Here is a 17,678-nt window from a genome sequence, read left to right on the forward strand (position 1 = left end):
ATGCAAGAGTCAAGGTGATCTTCGCCTTTCCCTTTTTCATTTTATCCTTTGGCAAGCACCTCGTCTTGGAAAGATCATGATATATATATATCCAATTGGATGTAAGTTAGCATGAACTATTATTGTTGACATCACCCAAAGGTGAATACGTTGGGATGCAACACTATAAGCCCCTATCTTTCTCAGTGTCCGATTAAAACTCCATAACCATAAGTACTGCGTGAGTGTTAGCAATTGTAGAAGACTATATGATAGTTGAGTATGTGGAGTTTGCTAAATTAAAGCTCTGACATAGACCCTTCCTAAAAATAAGATGAATTGTAATTGTTTGATGACTAAGAATGAAGTTTGCTAGTTTTCAAGAAATTTTATGGTCTATGCTTAAACATTTGAATTGCTTGTTACTTGTTCGTGAGAAGTTTTATGAGATGAACTACTATTATGACATATAATCATGCTAGAAAAGGTGATTGAAATTAACATTGATCAAACTTGTGCACCTGCTAGCATTCACACTTCATAAATTCTTTCTTTTATAATTTACCTACTCTAGAACGAGCAGGAATTAAGCTTGGGGATGGTGATACGTCTCCAACGTATCTATAATAAGCATTCATGCTATTTTATTATCTGTTTTGAATGATTACGTGCTTTATTATACACTTTTATATTACTTTTGGGACTAACCTACTAACCGGAGGCCCAGCCCATATTGTTGTTTTATTGCCTATTTCAGTGTTTCGAAGAAAAGGAATATCAAATGGAGTCCAAACGGAATGAAACCTTCGGGAGCGTGATTTTTGGAACGAACATGATCCGGGAGACTTGGAGTACAAGCCAGGAAAGCTTCGAGGAGGCCAGGAGATAGGAGGGCGCGCCCACCCCCATGGGCGCGCCCCCTGTCTCGTGGGCCCCTCGAGCCTCCCCCGACCGACTTCTTTCGCCTATATATTCCCATATACCCTAAAACCATTGAATACGAAGATAGATCGGGAGTTCCGCCGCCGCAAGCCTCTCTAGCCACCAAAAACCTCTCGGGAGCCCGTTCCGGCACCCTGTAGGAGGGGGAACCCATCACCCGTGGCCATCTTCATCATCCCGGCGCTCTCCATGACGACGAGGCAGTAGTTCACCCTCGCGGCTGAGGGTATGTACCACTAGCTATCTGTTTGATCTCTCTCTCTCTCTCGTGTTCTCTCTATGGCACGATCTTGATGTATCGCGAGCTTTGCTATTATAGTTGGATCTTATGATGTTTCTCCCCCTCTACTCTCTTGTGATGGATTGAGTTTTCCCTTTGAAGTTATTTTTTCGGATTGAGTATTTAAGGATTTGAGAACACTGGATGTATGTCTTGCCGTGCTTATCTGTGGTGACAATGGGATATCACATGATCCACTTGATGTACGTTTTGGTGATCAACTTACGGGTTCCGCCCATGGACCTATGCATAGGGGTTGGCAGACGTTTTCGTCTTGACTCTCCGGTTGAAACTTTGGGGCACTCTTTGAAGTACTTTGTGTTGGTTGAATAGATGAATCTGAGATTGTGTGATCCATATCATATAATCATGCCCGCGGATACTTGAGGTGACAATGGAGTATCTAGGTGACATTAGGGTTTTGGTTGATTTGTGTCTTAAGGTGTTATTCTAGTATGAACTCTATGATAGATCGAACGGAAAGAATAGCTTCATGTTATTTTACTACGGACTCTTGAATAGATAGAACAAAAAGGATAACTTTGAGGTGGTTTCGTCCCCTACACTACGGGAAACAGATAATTTGCCGTCGGGGGACATCTTTGCCGTCAGCTTTTCGTCGGGCAGACGACAAAGAAAGGGTTTGCCGTCATCAGTAGACGGTAAAATAAACTTTGCCGTTTGCGAAAAAAACACAGACGGCAAAGAACGTACTTTGCCGTATGTAATAGAAAAACTAGATGGCAAAGATCTTTGCCGTCTGCGTCTTATATTACAGATGGCAAAGTATGTTCTTTGCCTTCTGTAATATAAAACGCAGATGGCAAAGATCTTTGCCATCTGGAATAAAAAATGAAGACGACAAAGAAAGAAACACAGCCCGCGGATCGATCACATGGATCGATGACATGGCAGGATCTCAGCCACACATCCCCTCGTGCCCAAACACACCCCATGCCCACGCCTCACGCGCCTCACACCCCCACGTGCAGCACTCTCTCCCTTATCCTCTACCCCACCATGATCTCTCTCCCCCACCATGATCTCTCTCTGATTTCTCTCCCTTATCCACACGCCATCGCCGGTCACCACCTCTCCCGCCAGCCCCGACCACTTCTCCCTTCGCCCCCGGCCTCGGCCCCGTCTCCGTCGCCCCCGGCCACAGCCCTAGCGCGCCCGAAGCTCCGCTGGCGTCCGGCGACCACCTCACCCGCCGGCCATCACCTCGCCCATCGGCCACCACCTCTCGCGCCGGCCCCGGCCACTTCCTCCGTCGCCCCCGGCCCCAGCCCCGTCACCCTCGAAGCTCCGCACGGATCCACCGACACGTCTTCTGCCATCCCCGTCGCCCTTCCCCCTTCGCCACGGGCATCGCCGGCCCCGTTGCCCCAGCCAGGCGAGCAGGGCGCAGGGAAGCAGGGCCGTGCGGCTACGCGGCAAGCATGGCTGGGTGGCGATTCGAAGACCAGGGCATGACTGCTGTGGGCCGGTGCTGGCAGGGCAGCCGGCGCGGGAGGGCCCTGCAAGCGACGCGCGCGGTCGGTCAGCGCTAGTAGGGTGTGGGTGAGCTGGGCCGTGCGTTTGTGCAGCAAGCATGGCCGGGCGCCGGTGCAGAGGATGGCCGGGCGGCTGTGCGGTGGTGTAGCAAGGCGAGCAGGGCAAGGCGGCAGCAGTGGATCCCCGGCCAGTAGAAGGACGGCCGGCGGTCAAGTCCCTATTCCTGCAGTGGAGAAGGATTTGATTGCTTTTATTTTTTACTTTCTAGGGTCCTTTGTGTAAATTTTTAGGACAACTGTGTAACTTCTCTGTAACTCCACCAACAATGAATGAAAGGCAGCATGGCCGTGTCGAAACAAAATCTACGTGAGCTGAACCTGCTCTCTTCGATTTGATGTTCATGTGTCCGGCGAGATGCTCTGCTCTGACATTATTTTAAAAAAATGCAAAACAATCTTTGTCGTCTCTACTTTAGTCTAGATGACGGCAAAGAACAAGTTTTGACTGACGGCAAAGAACAGGGTTTTGCCGTCTATTATTTTTGCGACAGATGGCAAATCTGTAGTTGGCTGACGGCAAAATCTTTGCCGTCTGCCCGATGAATTGCTGAAGGCAAAGCAGCCTTTGCCGTGACCCTCTTTGCCATCTATGTTCGCCGTCAGCCGGCTGACGGCAAACTCTTTGCCGTCTGTATTTCGCCCTTTGCCGTCTGTACTCGCCAGACAGCAAACTAGTTGATTCCTGTAGTGCTACCATAATATCTTCGTTTGTTCTCTTCTATTAGTGGCTTTGGAGCGACTCTTTGTTGCATGTTCAGGGATTGTTATATGATCTATCTATGTTATTATTGTTGAAAGAACTTGCACTAGTGAAAGTATGAACCCTATGCCTTGTTTCCTACCATTGCAATACCGTTTACGCTAACTTTTATCGTTAGTTACCTTGCTGTTTTTACAATTTCAGATTACAAAAACCTATATCTACTATCCATATTGCACTTGTATCACCATATCTCTTCGCCGAACTAGTGCACCTATACAATTTACCATTGTATTGGTGTGTTGGGGACACAAGAGACTCTTTGTTATTTGGTTGCAGGGTTGCTTGAGAGAGACCATCTTCATCCTACGCCTCCCACGGATTGATAAACCTTAGGTCATCCACTTGAGGGAAATTTGCTACTATCCTACAAACCTGTGCACTTGCAGGCCCAACAACGTATACAAGAAGAAGGTTGTGTAGTAGACATCAGGAGACCCCGCAGCGGCTTGGTGATTGATGTAATGGGTGGGTCCTGTTGTGGCCAAAGAGTCTGCTTCGTCTGGAGGCGGCCGGGAGCACACCCACGAGCACGCAGCCTCAGCAAGGTATGAACATCAACACCCCACCTACCCAATTAGTGTCGGGTGTCAGGTTGGGTGATAGAGGACGGGGTAAGGAGGAGGCTCCATTAGTCGCTGATGACGTCGCCATGGATGAGGATGAGGATGACGATGGCACTCAACAGTATGTGTATACTGGCGCCTACTCAGGGTATGAGCGTCATGAGTCAGTGCCTGAATTCACGTCTCCGGAGGCTGAACGTATTATGGACGACCTTCCGGCAGTAAAGAAGTCTAGGAAGAGAGCGAGGAAAGGCAAAAAAGCTGATTCTACGATCCAACCGCCACAGCAGCCTCGGCTTCAGGACCGTATAGATATCCCCGATGCGGATAAATGACATATCCTTGGTCAACCAATCCTACCTGCAAGAGCGCTACGGGCCAGATTCGGCGATCTAAGGAGACTTCATGACGATGTGCTGCGGATAGAGAAAGGCCTCATCGCCTCGAAAGATCCAGGATACCCACTCTACGTGGTTAACGTTCCACGACAAATGTCGTACGTCGACTGCTTCCCCGCGGATAAGTTCTTCCTCCGATTCGATTACATATTCGACATGTTTCACGTGAAGAAGCTGCATTTTACGTTTGTCCGCCTTTATGCCTTGCACATGAACTACATCATTGGGGTTGATCAGATACCTCATATCTGTGTCACTGACCCGTACTACATGCACGAGCGCTTCTTGGGAGTCTGCGCAAAGCATTGCGAATACGCGAGGGAATACATCTTCAGTTTCATGCTCGCCAATAAGGACAAGAAGGCGATTCTCGTGCCTTATCATCCTGTGTAAGTCATCTGTGCTTCTATCCTTCCTTCAATTTTAATCATTCATTTGCACGGTGGAGGCTAATTAATTTGAGGTGTACTTATTTTTCGCAGCAGCGGGCGCGCCGTCCTCACCATCCTCTACCCCTGATTCTCCCACGCTCTTTACTTGGACTCGTCGAAGAACATTCACAAAGAGGATTACACCCACATCAAGGATGTTCTTGACAGTGCTATGTTTTACTACCAAGCACGGGGTGGAGAGGTCAAGGACAAGAAGAGATGGGGCGGCAGGCTCGCCTTCAGCCATAAGACCGACTTCTGCTGCATCCAGCAACCGAGCGATTCTCTTAATGATGGATTCTATGTCCTACACCACATGCTGGAGTATAGAAGGGATCACCAGAACCTTCACATGTCACTAGATCCGGCGATGCCCATATTCTGCAATGGGCAAAGGACATAGGAGATATCGAGGATCATCGACTTCGAGCTGAGTTCTATAACATCCAGCGCGAACTTGCCCAAATCATCATGAAGGAGGTCGTCGGAAAAACAGGGATGTTCTACGGAGAAGGACAAATTTCGCGGGAAGACGTCCGAACATGGGTAGCCTCTCAGCGTCTCGACATGAAGCCTTTCGCTAAGCTCGGGGGACTATCTCCCTGACCTGGATGGATGGCACGACATGGTAGAGTGATTGTCGATATATGACAATGTGTCCGTTTAGTCCATACTTTCTGTATGACAAAACTTTGAGTTATGCACGGCAAAACTTTATTTGTGATGTAATTAAACCATCCTCCTCCTCGACTAGCGAAGATCACTCTAGTTAGGGCATTTTGGGTACGATGAACTTTGTTATTTATGCTTATGATATGTTATTTCTATTTTTGCTAAGCTGTCTCTTTCTGTTGCTCAACTATATATGTTGCATATCATCGACTCATGTGACGATGCAGGTGCATAGATCATCGATGGCAAAGAAGTGCTACGCTAGGAGTATATATACGATGAGTGGCCGGAGTGTCAGGCCCAGGTGTTCCGGTTTCCGGTTTCCGAGCGACAGGCAGTAGTTAGTTTAGGTTCACGCTAATGCGAGAGAGAGATACGAACTCATGTACTGCATAGTTCCGCTCTCACTCAAAGTGATAGATCTTCTCGCGTATATCATTGTTTAGATGGATGACGATGTATTTGCAAGTAATCGAGACTTGTATCGCTATTTTCGAGATGATGACGAGAGACCACTTTGTGTTGGATGATGATTATGATGATGACATGATTTGATGAGTCTAGTTGTGTGTATATGCTATGATTACATTTGTACGTGTATGATATGCTAAAGGTTAAAACCTATTCAAATACAAAACAAATATGTAGGAAAAAACTAATAAAACTAGTAGTAGCGAGGGGAAAAAATTTAGCAGTAGCGCCGCCTTACCAGTAGCGCTTCCCTGTAAAAAGCGCTGTAGATAATATCAGCAGCGCTCTTCTCTAATGCGCGCTACAACTATCCATGTATAGCAGTAGTGTGGGACGACAGGCGCTACTGCTATACGTTAGTTGTAGCGCCTTCAGTAGCGCATCGTCCCGCGCTACTGATAGGCCTAAAACCCGCGCTGCTGCTAGGCTTTTCCCTAGTAGTGCATCGATGTTACCACTCTCTTCGCCACCATGGTCACATTGTCCGCGTCACGACGAACATGACAATCTCAAGGGCAATGAGCTTGGTCATCACACTCTAGCACGCTGCTTTCGAAAGACCTTACAGTGCGTCACAATGGAAAAAGTTACCCGCATACGTAGCCTCTGTCCTAAAGAACAGATACATCTAAACTGATAAATATCTACCTAATTTTTTTGTCGCGATGAACAACGCAAATTATGTCAGCTATGGTTGAATTGAAAATTAATAATACAATTGTTCTTAAAGCTAGCAAAAGTTTGATTAGATGTTACCACTGAGATAGAATGTTTCGAATTGAAACATGTATTTTGTATGATAATTTTCTGAATTGGAAAATTTATTATTCAGTACATCCAGAGTGGCGGTGGAAAGAAGCAAAAAAATATAAAATTATTCTTTATAAGAAAAATACATAAAATGTCATATGGCCCTAACCCAACAATAACACATAAAATCATGTGAAACATCTTATTAATTCTATTCTAAAAATGAAGGATGTAAATAAAGGAAAAAAACAGATTAGTGAGAAAAAACAACATATACCATGTATTTAATCAAAGACTTTTTTTCATGCATGTCTTCCTCATACTGCAACTGTTATAGTTAAACATATTCAATGATTCAAATACACATTAGGAGGAAACAAACCACATAGCCAGTACAGCCACTTAGTGCACTTTATTTTAAAGAGTCAAGTAACGATCAGAATAATGAATATATATATACATAAATCTACCTAAGAAAGTAACAGTTTGTACCCGCTAAATAATAAAGAACATAAAGAATATGGCAGCTATGAATGTTGAAGACTTTTTTTTTTGCCATCACATGTCTGGGCGCGGCCGAAGTGTTTTCTATTCCTCATTCCTTGTTATCCTTGCTTACTAATTCCCGAGACACTTCCTTGACACCTAGGAACTTCAACGAGATATACAAATTGGATGGGTTGAATATAAGAAACAAAAGGTGGGACTATTTAATAATTTGAGGCCAGATAATCGATTAATTGCGGGTGCGTTGTTAAACGGGCGACCAACATATATATGAACCAAAGACGGACGAAAAAACTGATGGTCCCACCGTGGACAATAAAAGGTGGAGAAATGATCCTCCCTTTAATATTAGGGAAAGATTAGAGGAGGGTTAGGAAGAAGAGCGCACGTCATGGCCGAACTAATAAGCGGATTCCTCATAATTTGCATTGTTCATGATGCCTTACTAATTACTCCATGGCTGCATGGCTACATGGATAGGCACAATAAAATACTACGAGGCCTAAGACAACGATATAAGCATGGTCCGTAAATTGTTTGTGATTTATCTTCAACGGCAGCCCTAAAAGCATAGCCGGGCTTAAAACTGCTTTCTTTCCTCACTCGAGGCATAAAATGTACCTCCAACAGATCATATACGGTGGTGAAAAAAAGATTGTCTGGATGCAAAAAATGTTAGAAGTGATGCTAATTGCGGCACCACTAGCAGCTCTAAAACCAAAAACAGTGGGACGCCAGCTCCAACAGATAAAACTAAAACTTCACTGTCGCCAACCCACCCAATCCTCAGCGTCGTCCATCGCCGCCCCCATCTCGCCCATTCCCGCAGGCTGAGACGTCTGCCACGACCTCCTCCACCACCACCGAAGATCATAACACCATGATCGGTTCTGGTAAATTTCGACCATTCTCCAGCCCTTCACAGATCAAAAATGGTCACCATTGCACCACTGTCGGTCGCAGAGGTTGATTAGTGTGTGGGCACATCCAACCGACCGGCGACCACTGCCGGGCTATCGACGTTCGGACGATGCGGAACTGCTGGAGTTGGTCGCACCCTGGGCTTAGGGTCCTACTGTGTTTTGCATTGCGCTGGTTCACGAAAAATTTCATGAACCGCATTTCTCATCATATGAAAGATAGGGTGTTATTTCTGCATATAGAATTCTCTCAAAATATGAGTATAGTTCGGTTTTCTCTCCTGTTGCAAGGCATGAGCAAAAGTGATGTGTCAATTTTCTCTCCCGCTGCAATGCAGGGGCATTTGTGCTAGTAATACTAAAACAAAACTAAAATAATCCGTTGTGTCTCTATCACCTTCGGCGGCGGGGCACAAGGACAGAACAAGTTGCGTCGGAGTGTGGTGCCCCATGGGAGTCGGACCCTCCTTCCTCTCTCTCTCTCTCTCTCTCTCTCTCTCTCTCTCTCTCTCCCTCTCTCTCTCCCTCTCCCTCTCCCTCTCCCTCTCTCTCCCTCTCCCTCTCCCTCTCCCTCTCCCTCTCTCTCTCTCTCTCTCTCTCTCTCTCTCTCTCTCTCTCTGCATGTCCAGAAGCTAGCGTCGCCGTTGCATTCGTCTCCGCATGGCCAACGGCTACCCCGTGTAAAACCAACCAATCTAGGAGCAACACCAAGCTCCCTGTGCCCTCCAGACGGAATGAATTGACGTGGTGCCCCTCCATGAAGCCGAATCATGGTCATCTTCTTTGCACCCGGTCGGTCACCATCTCATCTCGATGTCCCGCTCCAGCAAGTGCCAGCGGGATGTGGCCTTGAAGCTACTGGCGCCTTCCCTTCAAGTATTACGACCTGTAGGCTTCCTTGTTGCGATGCCAAGGTCCACTTGTCATAAACTATGGCTATGTTTCCCCATTCACCCAGTCAATTGCTGATTGTTTGACTACGTTCCTGGCCCACTTGTCATACACTATGGCTATGTTTTTTTTCAAAATTTTCTTTTCATTTCTCTAGATGAGGGAGCCCACCCGTAAGTGAGAGTGAGAGGGAAGAGAGTTGTTTGTTTTTAAAAAAACCTATGGATGATGGGGCCACTCGTAAGTGACACATGGAGACAGGGGTAAAATGTCCACCAAACGCCCCGTAGACGGTCAGAGTCCTTTGTCCTAATGGTAATGGCACGGAAGGTCAATTCCATAAAGGAACTTAACGGCAGAGTAGCAAATTTGCGCATGCTTCAAAATTAGGAGCAGATCTGAGTAGTGGCTTCAAGTTAGGGGCACAAATGTAAATGTCCCTTCTGCTTATGTTTATCACAAATCTGATTTTAACATCTTGGCAGGAAATTAACTATTGAACCAAGTTGCTGAAACGTCAAGGCAAACAGTAGCATCTGTCAAAACCGACGGTAATAGAGAAATCAAGCTGATATAATGAATAGTTACATGTTAGCAGCAAAGGGGGTTACAGCCTAACTAACCTTGGAACTTAAATATTTTTCTAGTGATTTGCTCAATCTTCCGCTAGTTCGGATGTCTGAGTGTTTGAAAAGACCTAAAGAGACTGGGCTAGTGTCGGAAGCAACCGGATGTTCGAGCATGCCATGATGTGCAACAAATTGAGGGAAGTGATGTGCTCCATATTGTGTGGTAAGGCACTCAGTCACATTAAAAAATCAGGAAATCAATTTATCCAACAAAAGGAATCAGCAAAACCACTAGTATAGGCAAGCCTACTAGCGGCGTTTGGAAAACGTCGTTAGTCACGCATTTAGCATACGCTACTAGTATCCAACCACTCTCGTGGCAACTGCAATCTAAGCCATGCACCCCTGCTGACCTCCCCGCACCTCGCCAGTGAGATTATCTTCTTGTTTTCTCTTTCTGTTCATCCGCATGGCACAACTTTATGAGAGTGTATGTTTTGGTCCCAGGTGTCGGGGATATGTGCCATGTGCTGTGACAAACTTTGGGTTAGCAGCCTACGTGAAAAGTAAAGCAGTAGAATAAGATGCCACACACACAGATCTGTCAATACTGGGTACCACCACGAGTGCGGACTTTTGGTGGTCGACCACCATGGTGGATGGTATTTTCAAAACATCAAAAAGCCAATTTAAAAGTTCCATTTAAAAAAAACATAGCCATAGTGTTTGACAAGACCTAAAGAGACTGAGCCAGTGTTGGAAGCAATCGGATGTTCGAGCATTCCATGATGTGCAACAAATTGAGGGAAGTGATGTGCTCCATATTGCGTGGTAAGGCACCCAGTGACATCAGAAATCAGGAAAACAACGAATCCAACAAAAGGAATCAGCAAAACCACTAGTACATGTAAGCCTACTAGCGGCGTTTGAAAAATGTCGTTAGTCACGCATTTAGCGTACGGCACTGGCATCCGACCACCCTGCTTACAATTGCAATCTCTGTCATGCATCTCTACTGACCTCCCCTTGCCTTCCCGTACCTCGCCAGTGAGATTCTTCTTCGTCTTCTTGTTTTCTCTTTCTGTTCATCCATAAGGCACAACTTTCTGAGAGTGTATGTTTTGGTCCCTGGTGTCGGCGCACCCGGCTGTCTGTCTCAAATGTGATTCATAGGGACTGTGACAAATTTTGGGTTAGCAGCCTACGTGAAAAAGAAACCAGTAGAATAAGATTCCACACACACAGATCTGTCAAAACTGGATACCACCACATGCTTCTTGGTCAAAGAGGAACGCCATGCAGGACCGCCCAAGCATTGATCAAATCGTTCTAGTTACCATTATTTTTGTTGAAATCTTTAATTAAGGGCTACCTTCTGCCAAAATCAATCTCACCTTCTCAGGCACCTACAATCGCAACACGTTAGTTTTTTTTTTCTTTTTTCATAGATTCGTTTATTCAAACCATTTTATTTCTTAAACAGTGTGTCCAAATCCTGAACCATTTTTGCCGATGAATTTCTCGCACCGAGATCTTTGAAACTACATCTCATCTTAAGAGATTTTGATTAACGTTTTCTTCACAAAATAACAAGAAAAAGACAGAAGAAAAAACCTAGAACCAGAAGCACATTTTTTTGTTCATTTTTTACCTCTTCGAGAGGCACAGGTGTGGCTTCGCGAGAAGCAAATTTGTGTTTCTCAGGAAAACATAAAAGCATATTATTTTTTTATTTTCTGTGAGGCACACCTGTGCATCTCACGGAAGGACAAGAAAAGGTTTTTTCTTCATGTACCTCTCGCGGAAGCAAAATAAAAGTACACATACTTTTCTTTTCGAAAGGCACAATTGTGTTTCTTGCAGAAAAAAATCTGTGTTTTCAGGAAAAGCAAATCTGTGCTTCTCATACTAGCAAAATAAAATATATAACATGTTTTTTCCTTTTTCGAGAGGCACAATCATACTTCTCGCGATAGGAAGTCTGTGCTTCCACGTGGAGCAAACATGTGCTTATTCCAGAGGAATGAAACCTGTTTTTTTCTTTTCCGAGTGGCACAAATGTGCTTCTGGCGATACTAATTTATGCCTCCACAAGAAGCAAACCATTACTTCTCGTGAAAAAAAATTGTGAAAAAATGGACTTTTTTCTCCAGCCTTAGGGAAAACCGGACGAAGGAAAAAAAAACCCGAAGAAAAAACATGTATAACCAGAAAACGCGTACCGCAAAGTAAAAAAGACAAATCTTGAGGAAACACCCAACATGCGACATGTGATGGCGGTTGGATGCACCATTCGACGCGCGCTTAACCCTTGCGGGGCTCGCGCAAAGATACCCCCTTGCTACTTGCTTCATTATTTTGGGATTGATGGCATTTGTTAGAAAGTGAAAATATCGTTCATTATCTATTGTGGTCTATTCTATTATTTTGGCATAGTACTGCTGCCCTCGATCAGGTTATCACAGTAACAGGTGTGCCGCGTACAGCGGGATGCCACTAGCATGACATGGTACCACATAGATACAAGTTTATCTCCTACTCCTACTCCTTCGATAGCACCTGGTAGGTCATCGAAATGAATATCGTACCCTAGCACCGCCACCACCAGGCGACTAGGGAGAGGCGATCTATTTCCTCCAATCTCAAACAGCCGGAGCGCTGGCCCCCTCACCCTTCGGTCGCTGCTCCGGTGGCAGGAGGGAGGGGGGACCCGTTCCTTCGCTCTATAGTTAGGGTTTGGATTTGTAGGTCGTGTTGCATCATTGGGGTGGTGGGAGCGGTGCCTGGACGAATGAATCTGCCTCAACTCTACTCCCACACCGGTTGTTTCTTTCATGGCAGCGTCTTGGAGTTGATGGCATCGTGTCTCTGTCGATCCCTCAGATCGGCAGCGTTAGGGTTCATGGATGGTGTTGGCGAGGTGGCCGCAGCGACTCCATCAGATGTGTCGCTCCTTCTGCACTGTCCCCGTTGCTGTGACGTTGTCTCTGATGTCATGGTGGAGCAGGGAGGTTTTGTCGTTCAGGAGTACGCGCAGGCGGTTGTCTACGCAAGTGACAGCCGGAAGATGAAGTATCCTGTGTTGGGTCTGTGGTCGAAGGCTGCCAGTTCTGGTTTCCTCCTCCGACGTCGTCATGCGGGATGACAGTTCTGTAGTTCGATGGTGTATCCAGGGACATGTTGCCTCAGTCTGGTTCTTTCAACGGATATGATTTTGCTTCTGCCAAAATACTTTGGAGGTCCGTAAAGCTGTTGATCTGCGATGGGGCTGCATCGAGCTTGGGTCAAGAGGTGATCTGTCTTTTTATCCTTTGGTGGCCGCTTCGGTGGTGTCGAAGGAAAGGGACATGCACTGGTATTTTGCATTGGATTTTCCTATCTTTTCACTTATGTATGGTCGGTGCTTACGTTTCCTGTAACTTGATCTTTATTCTATATAAATGAGACACGTATTACCATGTAAAAAAGACCTTGCACATGAAATATTAGTATCGATCTGGACAGGGATACCAGCCAATAAATATTACTAAAGCAGTACCGCTATCCCGTGTCCAGTGGGCTCAATTCATATTATAGACCAAACCACCGAGAAATTCACTTACCACCAGCACATGCAATCTGGTAAATTTAGGTTATAGAAAAAAATGGCAACACTGGACACGTACCACGAGTCAACTTTCTCATCACTTAGAAAACAATCTGGTAAATGAGTTTTGAAACGTCCGCGGTGCATCCGCGGATGGTGACCAGGCATACAACAAATTTTCTCTCAAACAACAATAATATGGATTTCCGATTACCATTTCCATGAAAACCCATGCAATGGCATATGATCTACGTCAACTACTACTATCAACTACTACACTACTGTCCTCGTCATCGGAGATGTTTACGAAGTTGGTGTCGGGGCCGCCTGCCTCGTGGTCATTGGTGGCCGGGCGCACATCCGGCTTGTCCTCCTCGTCTAAGTCGGCGAATATCTCATCAATCTCCATAGTTCGCCCACGGATGAAGCAGTGGTTGGCCTCCACCTCGTACTCCGACTCGAGCAGGGCCTAATGCTTCGTCGAATGGTCCGCCTGGGCCACTTCAAACTCCACCATGGTGTTGGCCATGTCAAAGCCGGCAGGCACCGAATCTTCCTTCGCCGCCTACTGCGGCTCCACCTCTCTGTGTCCTCGTCTGCCAGCTCCACCTCCTTCTCCTGCTCTCCTAGTCCTCCTCCATCAGCTTCGGATCCTTCTCCTCCCTGGCATCATATTCCTCGTCCATGGCAGTGTGCTCCTCCTCCAGCTCCGCCTCATAAAATATATATATATATAAGTCTCATAATATTTTTTTCAAAATTGGTCAAAGTTAATTACGTAATTAATGAAATCAAACTTTTAATTTTGGGAAAATTCCGCGATGCTACACATGTGGTCATGCCCCTTTGAGCCATAGTCATAAGAGTCATTGTTGTGGTTGCGGGAAAAAATTTCCTGAGTCTAGATGATCTTCAATTCACCTTTGAAATACCCACACTTACGTCGTTTGGTATTGATTCCTCTTGAGGGGAGAAATGTTTAATATTCTAGAGGAAACTAGGCTGGGAGTGATTGCTGATTCGAAGGCATGTTTTCCACAAAGGGTGGAAAAGAGGCATCCCCAAAATTTTCATCATTTTTTTGGACTCTTCCTTATTTCTCACCGAGTTGATGAGAATTTTCCTAAGTTTTCGACATTTCACAACAACTATTTTTTGTGATTTCTCCAAATTTCTCGAGCTTTTCATCTTCACTCTAATTTTTCACTAACTCCTAGCCGACAATCATTGGTCACAACAAATTAGCAAATCCTTCTAAGTTAGAATTAGGTTGATGTTGTCACCCTGGCGCGGTGGAATTGACCCATAGACCTTGTTTCTAAGCATTGATTTATAATTTTGCTTGTTGTTTGCCACTTGTTATATTGATGTTATTAATTATTCAGATTATAAAAACCTATTTCTACTATCGATACTACACTTCTATCATCATCTTATCTCCGAACTAGTGCACCTTTATAATTTGCCATTGTACTGGGTCTGTTGGGGACACAGGAGATTTCTTGTATTATTCATCATACACCTCCCATGGATTGATAAATCTTTGGTCATCCACTTGAGAAAAATTGACTATTGTCCTACAAAACTGTGTGCTTGGAGGCCTACAGAGTCTACAAGAATAAAGTAGCATAGTAGACATCAGGATGTAACCCTCGTGCAGTGGAATTGACACATGTGGTCGGTCATCGCTCTTTTCCTGATGCCGGTGTTTTGTTATCGTTTTGGTCCTTAGCTATAGTAAGTAGATCGAACGCCTTTGTATCGTATGTATGTTGTTATTTACGAAGGGGTGGACAGCTGGCTCTGGCTTGTCGAGAGAGAAGATTCATCATACCAGGTATATCAATCCAACTAAATCCTGCATCCATTGTTCCAAAAATTGGGCCAAGGATTGCATGGATACCATACATGTCTCCGCCTAAATTATGCTCCAAAAATTAGGCCATGGTACTATCGGTGTACTAATTTGAAACTTTTTTCCATTTTGTTTGGTGGCAATGGTTAGGTGGTTGATCTTTCAGTTGTGCCAGCCTTTTACATTTGTCCATACTTAGGGCCTTTAATTTTTTAGCTCACCTCGGGAGAAATGGTTAGCCTTCTAGAGGAAACCAAGTTGGCAATAGCGCTCATTGACGGGTTGCTTACGGCAAAGCGGTGGGAAAACGCCTCAACAAAATGTTCCATCTTTTCATGGATTTTCCTTGTTTCTCCCTAAGTCCTTGTGCCTTTTTTACTTTCGACATAATTAACCCCTTTTGTGATTTCCCCAAGATTATTGTGCCTTTCCACAAATTTCTAGGGTCTTCACGATAACTATCTATAAACTCTTGGGCTTTTGTGGAAACGTAGAATAGGCAGCATATAACCGATCGACACATCAAACTAACAAATCGTTGTTACGGATAGTTCGGTAGTTTTTGTCACCCTCGGGCGGTGGAATAGACCCCTGTGGCCACCGGCCCTCGCTCTATGCCAGTGTTTGTTTGGCAGTTTGCTACAGTTGGTCAGATGTCTTTGTATCACATGATGTGGTTCAAGAAGTTCTGGATAGCTCACTTTCCTAGTAATCCAAGAAAATTTGTAGTCCCTTGGGATGAATCCAAATAAACCCAGACGTGCATTGCTCCAAAAGAGTGGGGCCATGAATATATGTATACAAACCATGCCTCCTGCCTAAAATTCCAACCCTCTCACTAGTAAACGTAAATCACCCATGGTCATGTGGTCATGGCCCTTTGAGCCTTAGTAACAATAGTCATTGTTGTGGTTGCGGATCAAATATTTTTGAGTCTTGATGATCTTTAATTCTCCTTTGAGTAAGCCTTGCATACGTCCTTTAATCTTTGTTGCTCTGTAGCGGAGAAATGTTCAAGCTTCTACAGGAATCCAGATTGGAAATGAACGGTGAGTGTAAAGGTTTTTTTCTACAAAGGGTAGAAAAGAGGCCTCCACAATTATTTCGCCATTTTTATGGACTGTGCCTTATTTCTCTTTGAGTTCGGGTGAATTTTCCCGACTTTTTGGCATTTAGTAGAAATTTTCTTTAGTGGTTTTTCCTAATATCTTGAGATTTTTTGTCTCATTTGAAATTTTTCACTAGCGCCTAGCGTACAACCACTGAACAGAACAAATTACAGTCAGTTAGGTAAACCGTGTATCCCTCGTGCGGTGGAATTGACCCCTATGGTCGGTCATTGGTCCTTGCCTAACTCCGGTGTTTGTTATCGTTTTGGTCGTCAGCTACAGTAAATAGACCAGACACGAACAGCTGGCTCTAGCGTGTAGGTTGTGATTCCAGAAGGCCTGGATGACTGGCTCTGCCTTATCAAGAGAAAAATTCTTCGTACTTTGTGTATCAATTTAATTAAGCCTCACATGCATTGCTCCAAAAAAATGAGCAAAAGAATGCATGGATACCACCCACATGTCCGTGTAAGTTCTGTTGTAGTCAAGTTGGAGTAGAAAGCCTAGTCTTGAGAGTGAAACTCAAGGAATTGACACACGATAGGAAGGTGACTGGTCTCATGAGTGCTGAGATGGACTAGCTTCCATCTTTCTCCAGCCGCTACTTGTGAGTTGCGTTGGGAACGATGTAGTACAATAGAGATAAGTATTCCCTCAGTTACGAACCAAGCTTATCATTCTAGTAGGAGAACCACATAGAACCTTGTTAGCATCACCTGCACACACAGAAGCAGATAGTTGCGCCCAACGCAAGCACGGGGGTTGTCAATCCCTTTGCGGTTAATTATGAGGATCAAATATCATAGTGGTAGATGGATAAAATAAATTGCAAAACAAAATAAAGGAAATAAAATTTCAACAATGTGTTTTTCGATTTTATTGATGATAAAAGTAGACCCGGGGGCCATAATTTGCACTAGAGGATTCTCTCTTGAACACAAAACATATGGTGGGTAAACAAATTACTGTTGGACAATTGATAGAAAAGTGCATAGTTATGACGATATCTATGGCAATGATCATGTATATAGGCATCACGACGGAGACAAGTGGACCGACTCCGGCCTGCATTTACTATTATTACTCCAACTATCGACCGCTATCCAGCATGTACCTAAGGTACTAATATAATAGAAACGGTGTAACGCCTTAAGCAAGATGACATGATGTAGAGAAGTAAAGCCAATCAACTTAAATAACCCCCATCATTTTATCCTTATTGGCAATAATACAAATACATGTCATGTCCCTTTCTATCACTGGGATTGATCCCTGCAAGATTGAACCCATCACAAAGCACCTCTCCCATTGCAAGATAAATCAATCTAGTTGGCCAAACAAAACCGATAGATCAGAGAGAAATGCAATGCTATAAAAATCATGCATAAAAGAGTTCAAGTTTGACTCAAATAATATTCAAAGATAATCTGACCATA

The sequence above is a fragment of the Triticum aestivum genome, chromosome 7B, assembly GCF_018294505.1.
Source record: "Triticum aestivum cultivar Chinese Spring chromosome 7B, IWGSC CS RefSeq v2.1, whole genome shotgun sequence".
Lineage (NCBI taxonomy): Eukaryota > Viridiplantae > Streptophyta > Magnoliopsida > Poales > Poaceae > Triticum > Triticum aestivum.